Raw genomic sequence first — 17,007 nt, 5'->3', positions numbered from 1 at the left:
TCAATTCAATTCTAGACGTAATAATTAGTCATACCTGACATTGATTTTATACATTGTTTTTGTTAATGCCAGTATAATTATGTTTGTAAATTTGTAATTTATTTAAATCATTGTAAATACTCTGTATACCTGTATTTGCATGAACATGTAAGTACTTTATGCAAATAAACAATTGAATCTGATACTCTCTTTTATTGTTTCTGGTTTTGTATCAGCTATATGATCATCTCCTGAAAAATATTGCCGGTTATAAAAATTACACCTTATATACATGCCAGGTAAAAAACCTTGATTACAGACAGGAAGTCAAATCACGGGTGAAGCAGAATAAAATCGTGCATCTGAGTGGAGAATTTCCATTGAAACATCGTTCTTTATTGAACAGTTTACATCACCAGAATCAATAATACATGTAAATGAAATATATTTTATATAAAGAGAGTCATTGACCGAGGGCAAAGGTCATGAGTTCTTAGGTGAAATGATAAATAAGTATAAGTGTATTTTTAATAAGGCGAGGTAATGTAAGTATAATTATGCTTTTGAAATAAATATGCACATTTTTTATCCATTTGATCGTTCGTTTATAATAGCATGAATACAATATGGTGACTAAACCTATCTAGATTATTTTTATTCTTGTCAAGCTGTATACATTAAAAAAAAAAAAAATTAAATTATTTATGTAGGGAACAAATCAAATTATTTTATGAAATATTTTTTGATTTGTTTTTTTAAGTAGTAACACTACTATATATAAATTATAAACTGAAATAGATACCATACACTAAAGAAAAAGCGATCAAGCCCACTGGTGGCGAAGCCGGGAATCGAACCCGGGTCTCCAGCTAACGCGGCTGACATGTTCGACCGCTACACCACCCCGACCGCCCGCCGACCGCGGGGTGGTGTAGCGGTATTTATTCAATAAAAGTAAAACAGTTTTTACATAAAACTTTCCGCCAAACTGTAGAACAGTTTGTTGGCAGGAATAGGCTCCCTTTCATCACATTTACTGTTTTTTCTTAACCTTAGGTGCTAAAGTGTTAGTACAAGTTACATTCATATATTATATATAATATTTATTATATTACTTTATACATTTATAAACCCTCCTTAGAACTTGTACACTCCTTTTTCTACGTATTAACCACAGCAAAATGGAGTGTACAAGTTTCTAATGGGGTGGCAACGCGCATGTGACACTCTTTGCGTTGCAGGCGTCCATAGGTTACGGTGACCGCTTTCCATCAGGCGGGCCGTACGCTTGTTTGCCACCGACGTAGTATAAAAAAAAAATTATACTTACTTAATAGACAGAATAACGTCTGTAACAAAGACCACATTGCAGGCCATCATGCACCGGGCCCAGGATCGAGTGGAATGCTTATAGTGACCCTGCGACACTCCACCCAAGGCGGAGATGGAATTCGTTGGTGGTTTTAGACGGTAGTCCTATTCTGGTTAGTCCGTCATCGCCCCTGGTCCCCCGGACCGGATGGCATGCGTAAATGCAGTTCCTCAATACGCAACTATGGGAACAAATCAAATTATTTTAAGAGGGGGTAGAGCAGGGAGAATTTTCAGAATCTGTCAAATTACCCCATTACACACACAAACACCCTTCACTCACACTACCTCAATTTACTGTGAAAGGTCAGTGACCCTTAATTTTTTTCAAGAGTGTTATTTTGAGTTTGTAGTCAACTACTGACCTCCTTTGAGAAATTAAAACTGTAAAAAAGGTAGCATACAAGAAGACAGAGAAAAAATACGCGTCATCTAGCTTTCCTTCTCTGTCCATGTCTCATGTGACTTTAATTTACCTAAATATGTAGATAACGTTCCTTACTCAGTTGATTGTTTACCTAGGTGTATTTCAAATTACTTTGCACTTCATTTTGCGTTACTTTTCTATACTTAGATTAAAAATCGTCAGCCCGCCTATCCCCGCAAACATTTTTCAAAGACGTGTGTGAAGGCCGATACCTCCAGGCAAACAATTATGGTCGCGTGCTAAATGATACAACATCAGCCCTATCGCTTTATTTGTAAGTGCGATAGGGACGGCCCGATGTTTTATCATTTATCGCGCGACCATGATTGCCCTGCAGGTCTTCAGAGGCCTGAGCTGTGCATTACGTATATGCGGGTTGTATTAAAGACTATCAGATATTTTCTTTTTTCTTTTTGGTCGTTAGGTTTTTTTATCATTTAGTTTATACAAAAATAAAGCATGTGTATAAAATAAAAACCTAATGAATAGAGTACAGCTAGCAGCAGTCAAGTCAGAGACCCAAAGGAAGACAGGGAATATCGACGCATATCTTATCATATCCAATACCGCCATCGCTATCTGCATCAGACTCTTGATCTTACCCAATTTCCTAGTCTCTTCTCTTAATTTCAGTTTCTTGAGTTGAAAATGTTGAAACTCATACTTAGCATTAAATAAAACACAAATACATATAAAAATCACAATATAATTTTAAATTATGGCTTAGGCCCTGTACCACTTGCAGTCGCCACGTCTGTAAAGCCACTTGTAGTTTCTTTTAAATGGCTAAATACCTAGATGTTATGTCATAAATATCTGTGACGTGACTGAAAATTAAAAAACATCGCTCAGAGATAAGGTTCAAATTAGCATGGCAAAAAATACAACAGTGCAGTCAAAATACCATCAAAATACGAAAAAGCAAATATCAATGTCGCCGTATTTCAGGCAATAAGGGCTGTTTTCTCAAATATGAAAAAATCTCAAAAGCAGAACTTCATTAAGACTTTCTAGGAAAATTATTTTGAACTTGATAGGTAGAACAATTTATAAAAGTTTTACAGAAAAAAATTCTGAACTAAGTTTGTAACTATATGAAAAGCATTTTTATCTCAGATTGCATATTTTAGTATCGTAACGATTTTTCTTTCAAATAAAAAGAGAATTATTAGAAAAGGTTCACGGTGTCTGCCGTAAACTGGGGTTACATTGACCAATTTGGGAATTTAAACTTCTCTAGCTTCTACATTTAATGGGTATTTTTAATGGGTATTTTTACCCATTAAATGTAGAAGTTAGAGAAGTATCAATTCCATAATTGGTCAATGTAACGTAACAAAGAAAGAAAAAAATGGGACCATCAACTTTTTTAGTCTTCTCCTGCTAAAAATCTAGAAAGGTAACAAAATAATGTACGCAAAAAAAAAACGATGTTATCAAACTTAAACTGACATTGGGGTTACTTTGATACCCTATGTATTTTTTTAATGGTAATCGAATGTAATCCCTTACAAAAGTATTTTATCTCAAGAAAAGATAAAAAACGGTTCGCAGAGTCAAATATTACAACTCTTTAACGCTATTTTGGGGTTACTTTGATTAAAAATAAAAATTACCATCTTCGAAAAACCACCTTTATTTGCAATTGTTTCAATATTTATCACAAGAAGAGATCAAATTATCAGTCTCAACAAGTACCGTGACATAATCAGACAATAATCAACTATGTGTCATTATGGTCAATGTTACCCCATGCAAGTGATCAAAGACACCCCACATAGTAAATAATTAGTAATAAATGCCTAGTTTGACTTTATGATACAACACTCAATACAATGGTATAGCTAAACACATGTCTGGCAAGCTAATATTCACTGAGAACCTTTTACTTTAATACCCACTACGTTAGTTAAGAAGTTATTTAAACATGAAAAATAGCAACAAACTATGCTTATATTTTGACACGTTATCCGCACTGCCCACGACCATACTTACTTGTTCACTGCGTCAGAGCACCATATAACTATAAAGGTTGGTTTAGGGTTATCATATATCTAGATTTCGATAAATTTATTTTATTAATACATTACCGACTACTCATAACATATTAGTTCCTTATTTTTTGATAAAATAAATATAATATGCTCGTGACAGGTCAGGTTTTGTTCGTAATCCAAAAAAATCAACCCTAGCACTTTTCTCTATTCACCCCCTTCCCGACCCTATTCACCCCAACGTTAGAGTGAGCGAAAATTACTAAATAAAACGACATATTTTCAAAGACAACCCGAAGTTCACACCGCTGGAAGATTTTTTGTGTAAAAAATTAACATGGCACATATAAAAAAACTGCTATCGACGTTCAAAAGTCGGTTTTGCCCCTATTCACCACAAATTAAGTTAGTTCATACCCGTTCCGACCCCATGAATCCAAAATCTTCAGAAAACGATGTACTAAGTAGCCCAAAGTACAGCGCCATCTCTAGGTGAATTGGGTTACTAATTTATGCAAACTACTTAAGTCGCAATAGATGTCATTTCATTTAGTATTTTGGAGGTAACTAGTAAAGATAATTTAGTTTTACAATTGTGCGAAAATAGATTCTCATTTGGCCGGATTTTTTAACCGAATTCCAAAATTCAAAAGGTTATAAATGTATAGTTTTTTTTAAATATCACTCCTGGTCCAATTTAATATCCCACAAATATTAACGGCAAACTGATAATGACTTAAGTATTTTTGAAATAATTTTGTGACAAATGTGGGTAGTTTAGTAATTAGGCGCCGATTGATTGTGGGTAGGTTATATTTTCGCTCTCTGCTAATAAATCTTGTATGGAACGGACGTGTTTTCTTTGGTGCCTCTTCATCAGCGCTGATCTTCGGCTGGGAGCATACCTTACAAAATTGAATGCCGAAAAAAAAGTTTATCAGCAAAAATTACTTACTTGAAAATAAAGTCATAACCGTTTTCATACTTATGCATTGAAATAGATATCACGCACGAAAGTAAGAACGACAAGGCCTCCTGGTGGCTGAGCCGGGAATCGGACCCGCCATCTCTCTCGCTATACCCTAATCCTCTAAGTGCCACTTGCACCAATGAATATGGAGGGTTAACCTGAGGGTTAACCCACCATTTTACATGGAATTTGACAGTTGACAGCCCACTAACCCTGAGTTAAGTGGTTGGTGCAAAAGGGCCTTAAAGATTCATATACGAGGTGGTCAAAATGTGCCTATCAGAGATAACATACACTAGAGAAATTTCGTCGGGTACCACACGGCGGGCGGGTGGCCTAGTGGTAATGACGTTAGCTGCGTAAGCTGAAGACCCGGGTTCGATTCCCGGCTCGGCCACCAGTGGGCCTTGTCGTTTTTTCTTTCGTGTATGATATCTATTTCAATTTATGTTTGTATGTATGTGAACACTTTATTGTACATAAGACAAGTTAGGACATAAAAATACAGTATATGTAGTTATGGTGTACAAAGGCGAACTTATACCTATAAGGGATCTCTTCCAACCTTTGAGCGAATTGAGAATTTATATAAACTAGAAAATAACAAATCAAAAATTATTCAATAAAATAATTTTATTTCTTCCCTAAATGTATAGTTTCATACTTATGATTTTTATTTTAAAGTAATCCGTTTATATTATAGCAACCATGGGTGATTTTTGTGGACTTAAGTAGAAACGTTGACTTGTGGTTGACAGAAGTGTGATTAACATTTCTAAATGTTAATTTAATTGTATCTAGTCTAAGTACGAAGCAATACATTGACGTATAAATTGCGTCCATATACAGAGAGGTCATTCATAAAAACATCACTTTAGGTAAGTTATATATCTTTTATACAATTTGACAACCATTGACTACACATCCCAATTCACCCCTCTTCCGACCCTAATCACCCCCTTCGTAAACCTATTCACCCCTTTGCGACCCGTTTCCCCCATTATTGATCCTATTCACCCCTCAGGCCGCGGATATTTGTTCATCCCGTAAAAGTTCCCCAACACAGTTGCATCGCTTTCTTCATGAAAACCATTATAAAAACGAAAATATGTCTTATGATTTTCTGTTAAACATAAACTTTAGAAGTGTAGGTATACACTATATTCAAACGGATAATGAACAAATTCTTAGCAAAATTTCACACAAAAATGAAGTTAAAATGAGTAAAAAATCCAATAAATTTGAATGCCTACTTTGACAGACATTTTCATGTCTGTAAATATATTATTTACATAAATCATAAAATATATTATTTAAATATAATAGCATTATATACCCCGGGAACCCTATTCACCCCAAATTACGGTATTTATTAAATTGTCAATATGTAAAATGTCGGAAACTACGGAACGGAACCCTACACTGACCGTGGTCCGATGCGCTCTTGGCCGGTTTTTCTTCTTAAAGATATGTAGAGATAATATAAAAATTCACCTCCCAATTTATAATAAGTTTTTTTGCAAAAAAATCATTTTTGGCACAGGCTTTACCTTAGCCGACTGTACCTTTCTTTCAAAAATCATCTATTGCTCTCCGAGATGTTTCTAAATACCCCTTACTCAATGGGGATACGACGTTTCATAACAGAGTTCCTCTGACCACCTTTCTGCTCCATCATCAGATCACCTCCATGATACCAGAATATTGCATTGTCACGTGATTTACATAAGTGTGCAAAATTTCAGCTCAATCGCAAATCGGAAAGCGGGTCAAATTTAGCTTCTACGTTTTGGCCCAAACTAAGATATACTACCAAGGCAAGTTGAATAAAAGCTTGTAAAAAGGCTTCTGATATCAGATTTGTAATAAGTTTACTTGTCATAGTTTAACAACAGATGAGACAGACATATGCACTGACAATACTGCACGTGTTTCGTGAGTCTGATGTCAAATCACCTCATACAATTTACCGCTCTAAGGCAACTAAGGTAGGGTTTGTTATTGCACTTTAATTACATATTAATGATTTCTAGCCCGTAAGATATATATTTGCTTTAACAATGGATAGATATTTATGCGAGTGAGAGTGTAATTTACAATACAATACAATACAATACAAATGGTTTATTCGCAGTAATATGGTTACAAAATGGTCTTATATACTAGATAGTTCTACATATTACACCTTTCCAGGCGTGCGAATTTTAAACAGTCAAGAATTCAAAATTCTTTAACTACTTATACCTAACATGCAACTTACTAACTAATGTCTTAATAATAAGAGTCCTCATTGTAAGCGAAGAACTCGTTTACTGAGTAAAATACTCTAAGAGTAAGCCATTGGTGGAGTTGAGCTTTAAATCGATTCAAAGGCAAGTTACGTAGTTCAGCAGGCAGTTGATTAAAAACTTTGATGGCCATTATGTAGGCATTCCTTCTACAGTAGTACAGATTTGTTTTCGGTAACACTAATTTTCCTTCATTCATTGTTCGTTGTACTCTGTCGCTAACTTTAGGAAATTGTTCTGGGTTTGATTTTACAAATATCGCTAACTGTTTAATGTATAGACATGGTAATGTGAGCAGTCGTAATTTCTCGAATAGAGGCTTGCATGAGTCTAATACATAGGCACCACAAATTGCTCTTAGACATTTTTTTTGCAAAATAAACAACTTGTTTACATGTACTGAATTTCCCCATAACATCAGTCCATACTGTAAGACAGACGAAACGTAACCATGGTATGCAGTAATACTCGTTTCTTCAGATGCCACTTGTCTTATATGGCGCAGAGCAAATATAAAACTACTAATTTTTTTACAGACATTGTCTATGTGAGGCTTCCAGTCACAGAGACTATCAAGAGTAATTCCAAGAAAATTTGTATTTGTTGCTTCTAAAATTGATTCATTATTATATTGAATATTAGATAGATTTTTATTTATAAGGAATCAAATATTTTTAAGCTACCCGATCAGATATTTCTGCGGATAAGGACACTCCCCACATCTGCCGTCTAGCAATCGTAGCGTCGGGCCAACTGTATGGCTAAGCCGCGCCTACGCGGCGTCTTTTTCCATACAGTTGGCCCGACGCTACGCTCGCGAGACGCTAGAAAGAGAGACGATGTTTTTGCCGGTCACGGAGCATCACAAATTTACGCCGGGAATATGTCGTCATATACTTATGGTCCCCTATAGAAAATTAGATATTTTTGCACGGCCGTTCATAGTCATATATGCTGGTGACTGTTCCATGAATATTTGGTCTAGTCTAGTTGAGTGGAGAAGTGCCATTCAAAACGAGCGTTAACTTTCTAAATATATATTTAGGTACTTTATAATTCTCTTTATTCATTTTAAATCTCAGGCTAGGCTAATTTATAATATGATTATAAAAGTAAAATACAAAACCACTTACAAAACAATACAAAATATATAAACACATTATAAAAAACCTAACCTAGGGTGCCGCCAGCAGCGGGGCAGGGCCCAAGCTGCCGGTGGTTAGGGCTGCAGAGAGAGGAACCGTCGGACTATCCGCGCCGTGTCCAAGATCACCGCCTTCTGCATCTGACCCTTGATCCAACCACCTAGCGAGAGTCTCTCTAGATGTTGGTCGAGACTCTTCGCTATGAGACCGTTCGCTGAAACGACTATCGGGACAATGATCGTCGAATCAACATCCCACATGGCGGTTATCTCGTAAGCCAAGTCTAGGTACTTACTGGACTTGTCCTTCTCGGCTTTCACGAGATTCTCATCATGGGGGATGGTGATGTCGACGAGCACGGCCCGGCGTTGCGATCGATCTATTATGACAATGTCAGGCTTATTGGCTACAATAGTCCTGTCAGTGATAATAGATCGATCCCAATAGAGCGTGGCACGACCATTTTCGAGAACTGGCGCAGGTATGTACTTGTACTTGTAGTACGGTACTTCGCGGTCCACAAGACCGTATTGAAGAGCAAGCTGCTGGTGAATGATCCTGGCTACGAGATTATGCCTGTGCAAGTACTCACCGTTAGCTAGATGAGAACAACCGGAGATGATATGCCTGAGTGACTCTCCGGGACGGCGGCATGCCCGACAAATGTCGACCGTACCGTCCTTCAGGATATATTTCCGGTAGTTGTTCGTCATCATAACTTCGTCGGCAATTGCACAGGCAAAACCCTCGGTTTCTCCGAAGAGGTCCCCGAATCGTAACCAGTTCACCGATGCGAGCAGGTCTACATCGGGTCCCGTGAGGGCCTTGTAGAACCGCCCGTGTAGCTGCTTGCTCTCCCATACCGCCTTGCGGTCCGCTGGTACTTTATAATTATTATTGTTTTCAACTTACGGTTACGTGTTCGTGGTATGCACAGAGTAAATCTTTAATGAAATTGAGACATTTTTTTATATATACAATTAAATTTGAACTAGAAGCACTAAACCTATACCCGCTCGCATTCCCCTCTTTTCTTTTCTAAGTAAGAATCAATTAATAAGTATCTGAATATATGTATGAATAAATTAAATTGTAATTGTTTACATACAACCTGTGAAGTTTGGTTGACAAAATTTGACGTAGGTGCTGTCATATATATTTTTAAAATGACGTACTGTTAATACCAGCGTAATGAAAATGTATTCCGATGAGTAAAAGAAAACATGAAACTTTTTTCAATTTAACCGAACTAGAATGAAATCATTTATACTCATTCGGTTGTGTTCGTTATTTTCTTTAATAATGTGATATATTTTTATTTATTTTTTATGCACAAGCCATGCACCTTTAAACTTTAAATGAGATTGGATCTCCACCTGACATTATTGATTTACCCTATTTATTTTGAGCACAGTTTTACACTGGTATGGTTTTTCGTGTACGTACACTATTTTCTGTCAAAATATTTGTCAAATTTAAACGTCAACGCGGAGCGACCGGCGACACGTCTGCCTCCGATGAGCCGCTCAGGGCGTCTAATCGAAAGGAGAATTCTGACAGCAATGGCGAATGTATGGAAATTTTACGATAGTTTAAATTTAAGGTAAAATTTCTTTGTTGCCTTTGAGAGGAAAAATATAAAAAACCTCAAAACCTGTAGTCCATTTATCTGGCTTTTAGAATCACTTAATGTTATAACTAAAGTATTGAATTTTTTAACAAAGTTTACTAAACGGCGACATACGTTTTTCTCATTTTAGGTCAACTTTGTGTGGATTTAGTTATTACACCGTTAATAATTGGAGATTGTGAATAGTCAAAAGTTGTAGACACACTCTTTAAGATAATAACTACATTTATTTTATTTCATTTAATTTAGAAATGTGAGCAGCATTTGTTAAACGCCGAATGCACTTTTCGAGGATTTCGTACGACCCCCTCTTAACAAATATTCTGATTTGTGTTTTTTATGTAGTCACACTACTATATATAAATTAAAAATCGAAATAAGATGTCATATATTAAAGAAAAAATGACGAGCACCACCAGTGGTGAAGGCCGGATTCGAACCGGTGTCTTTTAGCAATCCGGGCCAAACGCCATCACCCCTAGGCCACCTCGCCACTCGCCTCGCCTAGGCTCGTAGGCGTAATGACATCTTATTTCGATTTTTAATTTATATATAGTAGTGTGACTACATAAAAAACACAAATCAGAATATTCGGTTCGAATCCGGCCTTCACCACTGGTGGTGCTCGTCATTTTTTCTTTAATACAGGGTGGACCAGAAGTCCGTTAACATTTGAAAAGTAGTTTTGAATAATAAAACATGTGCATAGTATAAAAACTTTTATTTACTATGAAAGAACACACATGGGGGTTTTATGTTTTAAAAATAACGTTATCTAAATGCAACCCTTTCCTGGCCTGGCACTCATTCAATCTGGATCGGAAATTTTCCATCACTGCCCGCAAAGTGTTCTGAGTAATTGCTTGCATTTCGTCGCGAATATTTTCTTTTAATTCTTCTACAGTGCTCGGGTTGCTGATATAAACTTTACTTTTGAGATATCCCCATAGATAAAAATCCATTGGGGATAAGTCTGGGCTTCGCGGTGGCCAGTTTATGTCACCTCTTTTAGAAATCACTTTTTCTCCAAAAATTTCGCGGACGGCGACAAGAGCATCATTAGAGGTGTGACAAGTTGCACCATCTTGCTGGAACCAAGTCCGCTTGTTGAAGCCCTTAAAGTTTTGCAGTGCAGGAGCAAAAAAATTCTGCAGCATTTCAACATAACGCACTGTATTTACATTTATGGGACGTTGCCGACAATCTTCATAAAAATAAGGACCAATTATTCCAGTGGCAGATAATGCTGCCCACACCGTGACCTTGGGCGAGTGTAATGGCCTTTGATGCTTTAGTTGCGGGTTACTGTCACTCCAGTATCTGCAGTTTTGCCTGATGACGTGGCCATTGAGGTGAAAATGTGCCTCATCTGAGAAAAAAATGTTGTTGAACTCCCGAAACCTCCCAAGCATTTCGTCAGCAAAAGCAAGCCTTTTTTCAGAATCATCAGGCTTCAATTCCTGTATAATTTGTATTTTATACGGATGCAGGTGTAGATCATCGTGCAAAATTCTGTTTAAAGTCGATTTGGATACGTTTAAGACTGTAGACCTCTTCCGAGTTGAGAGACCAGGATGACCTTGAACTGACGCTCGAACACGCTCTACGTTTTCAGGGTCACGCGACGTCCTTGGCCGGCCGGATCTAGGCATATTTAATGTCGAACCCGTCGTTTCGAATTTTTGAACCCATTTTTTAATGGTTTGAACAGATGGGGCAAAATTATTTTTGTGTACATTGTAATGATTACAAAATTTTCTCTTGGCCACAGTTGCAGAATCGTGGTTTCGGTAATATTCGCGTACACAAAACGCACGTTGTTCTCCGGTAAAGGACGCCATCGCACTAAATTCCTAATGGCCGCTCTTTCATTTGACATATCCCGCACTCCCCTCCTCCCGCCAAAACTGACGCAGCGGCAAATTCAAATGTTAACGGACTTCTGGTCCCATCTTATTTCGATTTTTTTTCAGTTCCTCAATGTTAAAAAAAATAATATTGGGGGACACCTTACACAGATCAACTTAGCCCCAAACTAAGCAAGGCTTGTACTATGGGTGCTAAGCGACGATATACAAACTTAAATAGATAAATACATACTTATATACATAGAAAACATCCATGACTCAGGAACAAATATCTGTGCTTATCACACAAATAAATGCCCTTACCGGGATTCGAACCCAGGACCGCTTAGCAGGAAGGGTCACTACCGACTGAGACAGACCGGTTGTCAACAAAAAAAAGGATCGAGTGGCGTGGAGACAACTGATGAAGAGTGTCCACATTCGTCACATCCCGCAGCCAAGAGGATGCGACAAAGAAGAAGAGACTTATTTAATATAAGGTACAACGGGGCAAATCTCGACGGGAGGGCAAATGTAACTGGTCCATTTTTTCTGTTTCAAATTAAAAAAAAATACTCCCCACTTTACGTGTAGGGGGGGTACCCTAATAAAACATTTTTTTTCACTTTTTATTTTTGCACTTTGTCGGCGTGATTGATACATACGTATTAGTACCAAATTTCAGCTTTCCAGTCCTAACGGCCACCGAGGTTATCTGCGGACGGACGGACGAACAGATAGGCATGGCGAAACTATAAGGGTTGACTACGGAACCCTAAAAATGTAGGCCTAAAATTCTACTTAATTTTATAAACGTTTTTTATGCTACGTGGCAACCCTATAAATAAGGCAGTGCGGATGTTTGAAGAAGGCTTGAGATGAATATGAATGATGTGCTTACAGCGATATAACAGAATAAATAAAAAGGCTAGTTGTTTCGTTATTTCTGCATGTTCTAAAGGGTTTAGACATTTACATTTAACACTAATAACCACAAAATTAAAATTTTGAAAAAAACCTCGACCGTGACATAGTATACCGATTTTCATGAAACATGCCTAAGAACACTCCCGACTAACTCAGCTTTCAGACAAAAAAAACTGAATCTAAATCGGTTTATCAGTTTGGGAGCTACGATGCCACAGAAGTGCTTACGCCACTCTCCATCCCTTCAACCATGCAGCTCCACTTAAAAAATCTTTACCGTGAAAGACAGACAAACAAACAGACACACACACACACTTTCCCATTTATAATATTAGTAATGGAAGTATGGATATTCGGTTTATGGAGTGGGATCAATAACAATATCATTCAATTATAATATTATTATTACTTATTCGTATTCCCTTTTTATTATAATTTTGTTTTCTTTTATTCTAATTGTAATCTATTTTTATTTTAATTATTATTTTGACATTACCAGTGGTGTAATGTTCGTTACAACTATGTTTGCATGCATTGTATTATGTTTTATCAGCAAATAAAAATTTGATTGACTGATTGATTGATTGATTGATTGATTGATTGATTGATTGATTGATTGAATAGCAAACTGCATCGACTTATTTATTCGCCGTCACGCGGCATGCCGTCAAATTATAATTATACATGAGAGTTCTTTCAGAGTCGGTCATGCTAATAATTTAATGTGAGCAATCATATGGAAATAAATTGAAGTTACGCTTGGTTAACTAATTATTTGGAAACATTTAATTATTGCTTTATATTGTATGTTAACAAAGTATGGTGGTATCTACTTTGGACAACTCCGGGAGAATACGAGTAAATTTAAGCATTTATTTATATTGTCATGTCATAGTATGCAGTGATTTTCATACAAAAACATTTCATTCTTGTTTTTATAATACCACTGATATTGTAATGTGAATCTGAATATTGCTGATACGGTAATTTAAAACTGTAACTTCATTCGTGTCCGGTTGTACACATAATTAACGTCATGCGTGTATCATTTGCTTTAAAATATTACATCGAGTTTATTATCATGATATAATGAAGCCCCAATAGTCACGTCATTAATAAAGCAAACTGGACGTTAATATACTTGTGTTTACTGGATCTGGTAGATAATCTGTTGCATAAATAATATGGAAAGTCATACAGTTGTCATGTGAAATTTGTGAAAGTCTTCCGGAATATTTACGTCTGGTGGGGTAAATTTCTATGTTTAACTTGAAATAAAAAAGTAACGGCTTAAGCTAGAAACTTTATTAATATCTGAAAACATAATAACAAATGCGGATTTAGTTATTCAAAAATAATATCGTCTAAATATCGTCCATCTATCTAGACATACACACTCCTCGAAACGGAGCCTCGTGTTTTGTATCACTCGCTGCAGCATATCCTGCGAAATGTTGCTGATTTCATTAGCGATATTTTTTATTAGATGATCGCGGGGCTCAGTAGCGACAATTTTACTTGTTCATATGACCACTCATTTGTAAATGGGCCTCGTCACTTACACGACGGACGAATATTGAAAAGTAAACAAAATTGTCGGCGTGCAATAACTAACGAATCATTTAACGAATCATTCTTCAACTTTAAAAAAACGCTTCAATTGTTAAGAACGGTGGTTCTGACCACTGAGACATGTTGAAAACAAAATCCGCAATATTCAGAAATACATTCCCGCCAAATGCTAAAACCAAAGTTTTTTTTTGATTTTTTTAATTGATGAACAAAAATTCGGTTTTTGAAAATAACAATAACGAAATCAATTAACATTTAGTATACCGAATCCCCAAGACACCCTGTATAATAAAATATTCTACCTTTATCCAGCTTACAATTGTACAACTAAAAAAATGGGTAATCACTAATAATTTCACCTAAATTCAAGTTTATTTGCAAATATTTTTTCTAAAGAATTCTGTTTTTATTATTACTGAAACTGCAGCTCCGTATTAAAAACCTATAGATACGCAGAATCAGCTTAATATGTTTGAAATCAAAATACCATTAGGCCCATAAATATTGTATCCACAAAGATAGCCTAAGCATTCTAGGTTCATAGTACCCGATTTAATGTAAATATGCGTAAATGATGTAGCTATCGCTCTCCTGAACGTGCTGATTCCCCCGCGTTTCCGTCGATAAGCGAGTGATAAATGTACGCCAGTTGCCAACTTGTACAAGTTGGGTGTCGGCGATGCGATAAGCGATAAGTTGCCAACTTAGTTGGTAGCCTTGAAGAACGCGTGGGATTAAGGTGACGCATCGTTAAGCGGAAAATGAAAATGCGGCTTGATTGCTTTCTGAAAACTGCTCTTCTCGATAATTCTGTACTGAATTTTCTTTTGATCTAGCTTATTATTGGAGGCAGGGAAAACAAGTTTAATCGTTTACACTGAAAACAAAAATGAAATCTAATAATCACTACTGACAGTTTACAAGTAACGTGTATTTTTGGATAAACTTCATGGGAATTTCAGCTGTGATCGGCCCATTTGTACTGAGATCATCTTATAAAAATGGCTTTTTTATAAGCTAGTTAGTATAAGGACATCACTAGTCGCGTCCCATCCCTACGCATCGCTTTCAAAGATGTCGTCAGACGTACTCGCAGCGTCACTTGAGATAGAATGTCACTAAGCTTGTATTTTGAGATTCCGTTCAATGAACTGTATAATTAATAGTGGTATCCTGGTGTGTTTACTCTAATATTAGGAAACTTAGTTAATCGTGTATGGGCAACTACAGAGTTGTAGTTCATACCATGAATAACCAGTTTATAAAAAAAATATGATGAGACAAATCAAGATACCTGGGACTAAAACGATGTTACCTCTTCCGGGTTCGTACACCAGAAATATAGTATACACACCTTGCCCAGTAATTAAGATAGTCTCCGATCACAAACATGTTTCTTGACCTCGGCTCCGCCTCGGACATTTCTTACCTTTCTGGCCTAGGTGTGTAATCTAATATTGCTGGCACCACTATTCGATAGGTCCTATCCGGGTTACCCTTATCTGGCAGAATATTTTTTGTCAGAAACACACTTCGCATAACATGCTTCGCAGAAACACTTTTGGTCGTATGTTCATTTTGCAGAAAAAATAGTTGGCATTATTACTACCACGCATACGACACACTTGGCACGATATGGTTCATTACTTAGGTCGAATTTGATTTATCATAATTTTATATGCCATAATAATCATATAGCATACTATTACTAAATATTATGCACAAATATTATCAGCGAAAGTACTATTCGACTAGAAGATGCTCATTAACAGTATGCCAATATTTTTATATTAAAGTAAAAAATGGAAAAATTTACGCCAATTATGCGGGACTTGAAAGCATCATTTGCAATCCGTGCAAGGCTGTTTAACCAAATTGAGCTACTGGAAGCCACGCCGGACATCAAATCTTTCCATGCCTTTCCTTATGCAAAAACACGTCTTGGGGTGACGTCTAGCGCCATCTACCGTTCAGACTATTCATCTTGTAACGGCTTGGAGTCTCAAGTTATATTGAGAATTCACCAGTAACAATGTGCTAACCCATACTAAATTTATTTTTAACAAGCAGAAACGTCTGCTAACGATTCTAAACATCACTTGACTAAACATATTTGCTTCTGTTTTATTTTCAGAAATAAATTTCCTAGTTTCCAGAAGTATTGAACATTCTACTTATTCAATATTGGAGCGTAACTAGCTACAGTAACTCGTTTGAGGAATTGGGTGAAAATTAAATTCTGTTTATTTACCAGCTTAAAGTAAACAGAAGCCTATATGAAATCTGTTTGTGATTTAAAAAATATTTCCATGAAAATGGTTAAAATGCTCACCTAAATAAATTGTGATCCAGCTGCAAGTAGGACAAAAGTGCGTTACAAAATTGTGGTGAAATGCTAAAAAAGCAAAAAATTTAAGTGAAAAAACTAAATCCAACTATATTCTATCATTTTGTTACGTTTACGTTTCTATATTCTAGTTAGTTTTTTTGTTAAGTTTTTGTGACTTATTACGTATTAAGAGGGCTTTCATGTGAAAACTAGTGAAATCCAACGTATCAGCATTACAGTACAGCAAGTAAATGCCTCCGCCATCTTGGGTACAAATGCTTTAGGAACCTAAATATTTCAGGTTTAAGTTACTTGCTTAGTCTTCGGTTTAATAAGTTATTTTTTTTTTTTACGTTAAACAAATTTACATTGTTGACACCCACCATAGATCAACGGAACACCATTGACAATACAGGTCGGGGTTCGGGCAGACCGAAAAAAAGACCGGCAACCTTCAAATCAAGAGTGAACAGGCATCTTCTGGGCGAGCTCACTCCATCGTAGGCCACGTCTTTGCCTTTGGCTAGT

This window comes from Leguminivora glycinivorella, chromosome 1 (assembly GCF_023078275.1).
Source record: "Leguminivora glycinivorella isolate SPB_JAAS2020 chromosome 1, LegGlyc_1.1, whole genome shotgun sequence".
NCBI lineage: Eukaryota > Metazoa > Arthropoda > Insecta > Lepidoptera > Tortricidae > Leguminivora > Leguminivora glycinivorella.
This window is presented reverse-complemented; position numbering follows the sequence as displayed.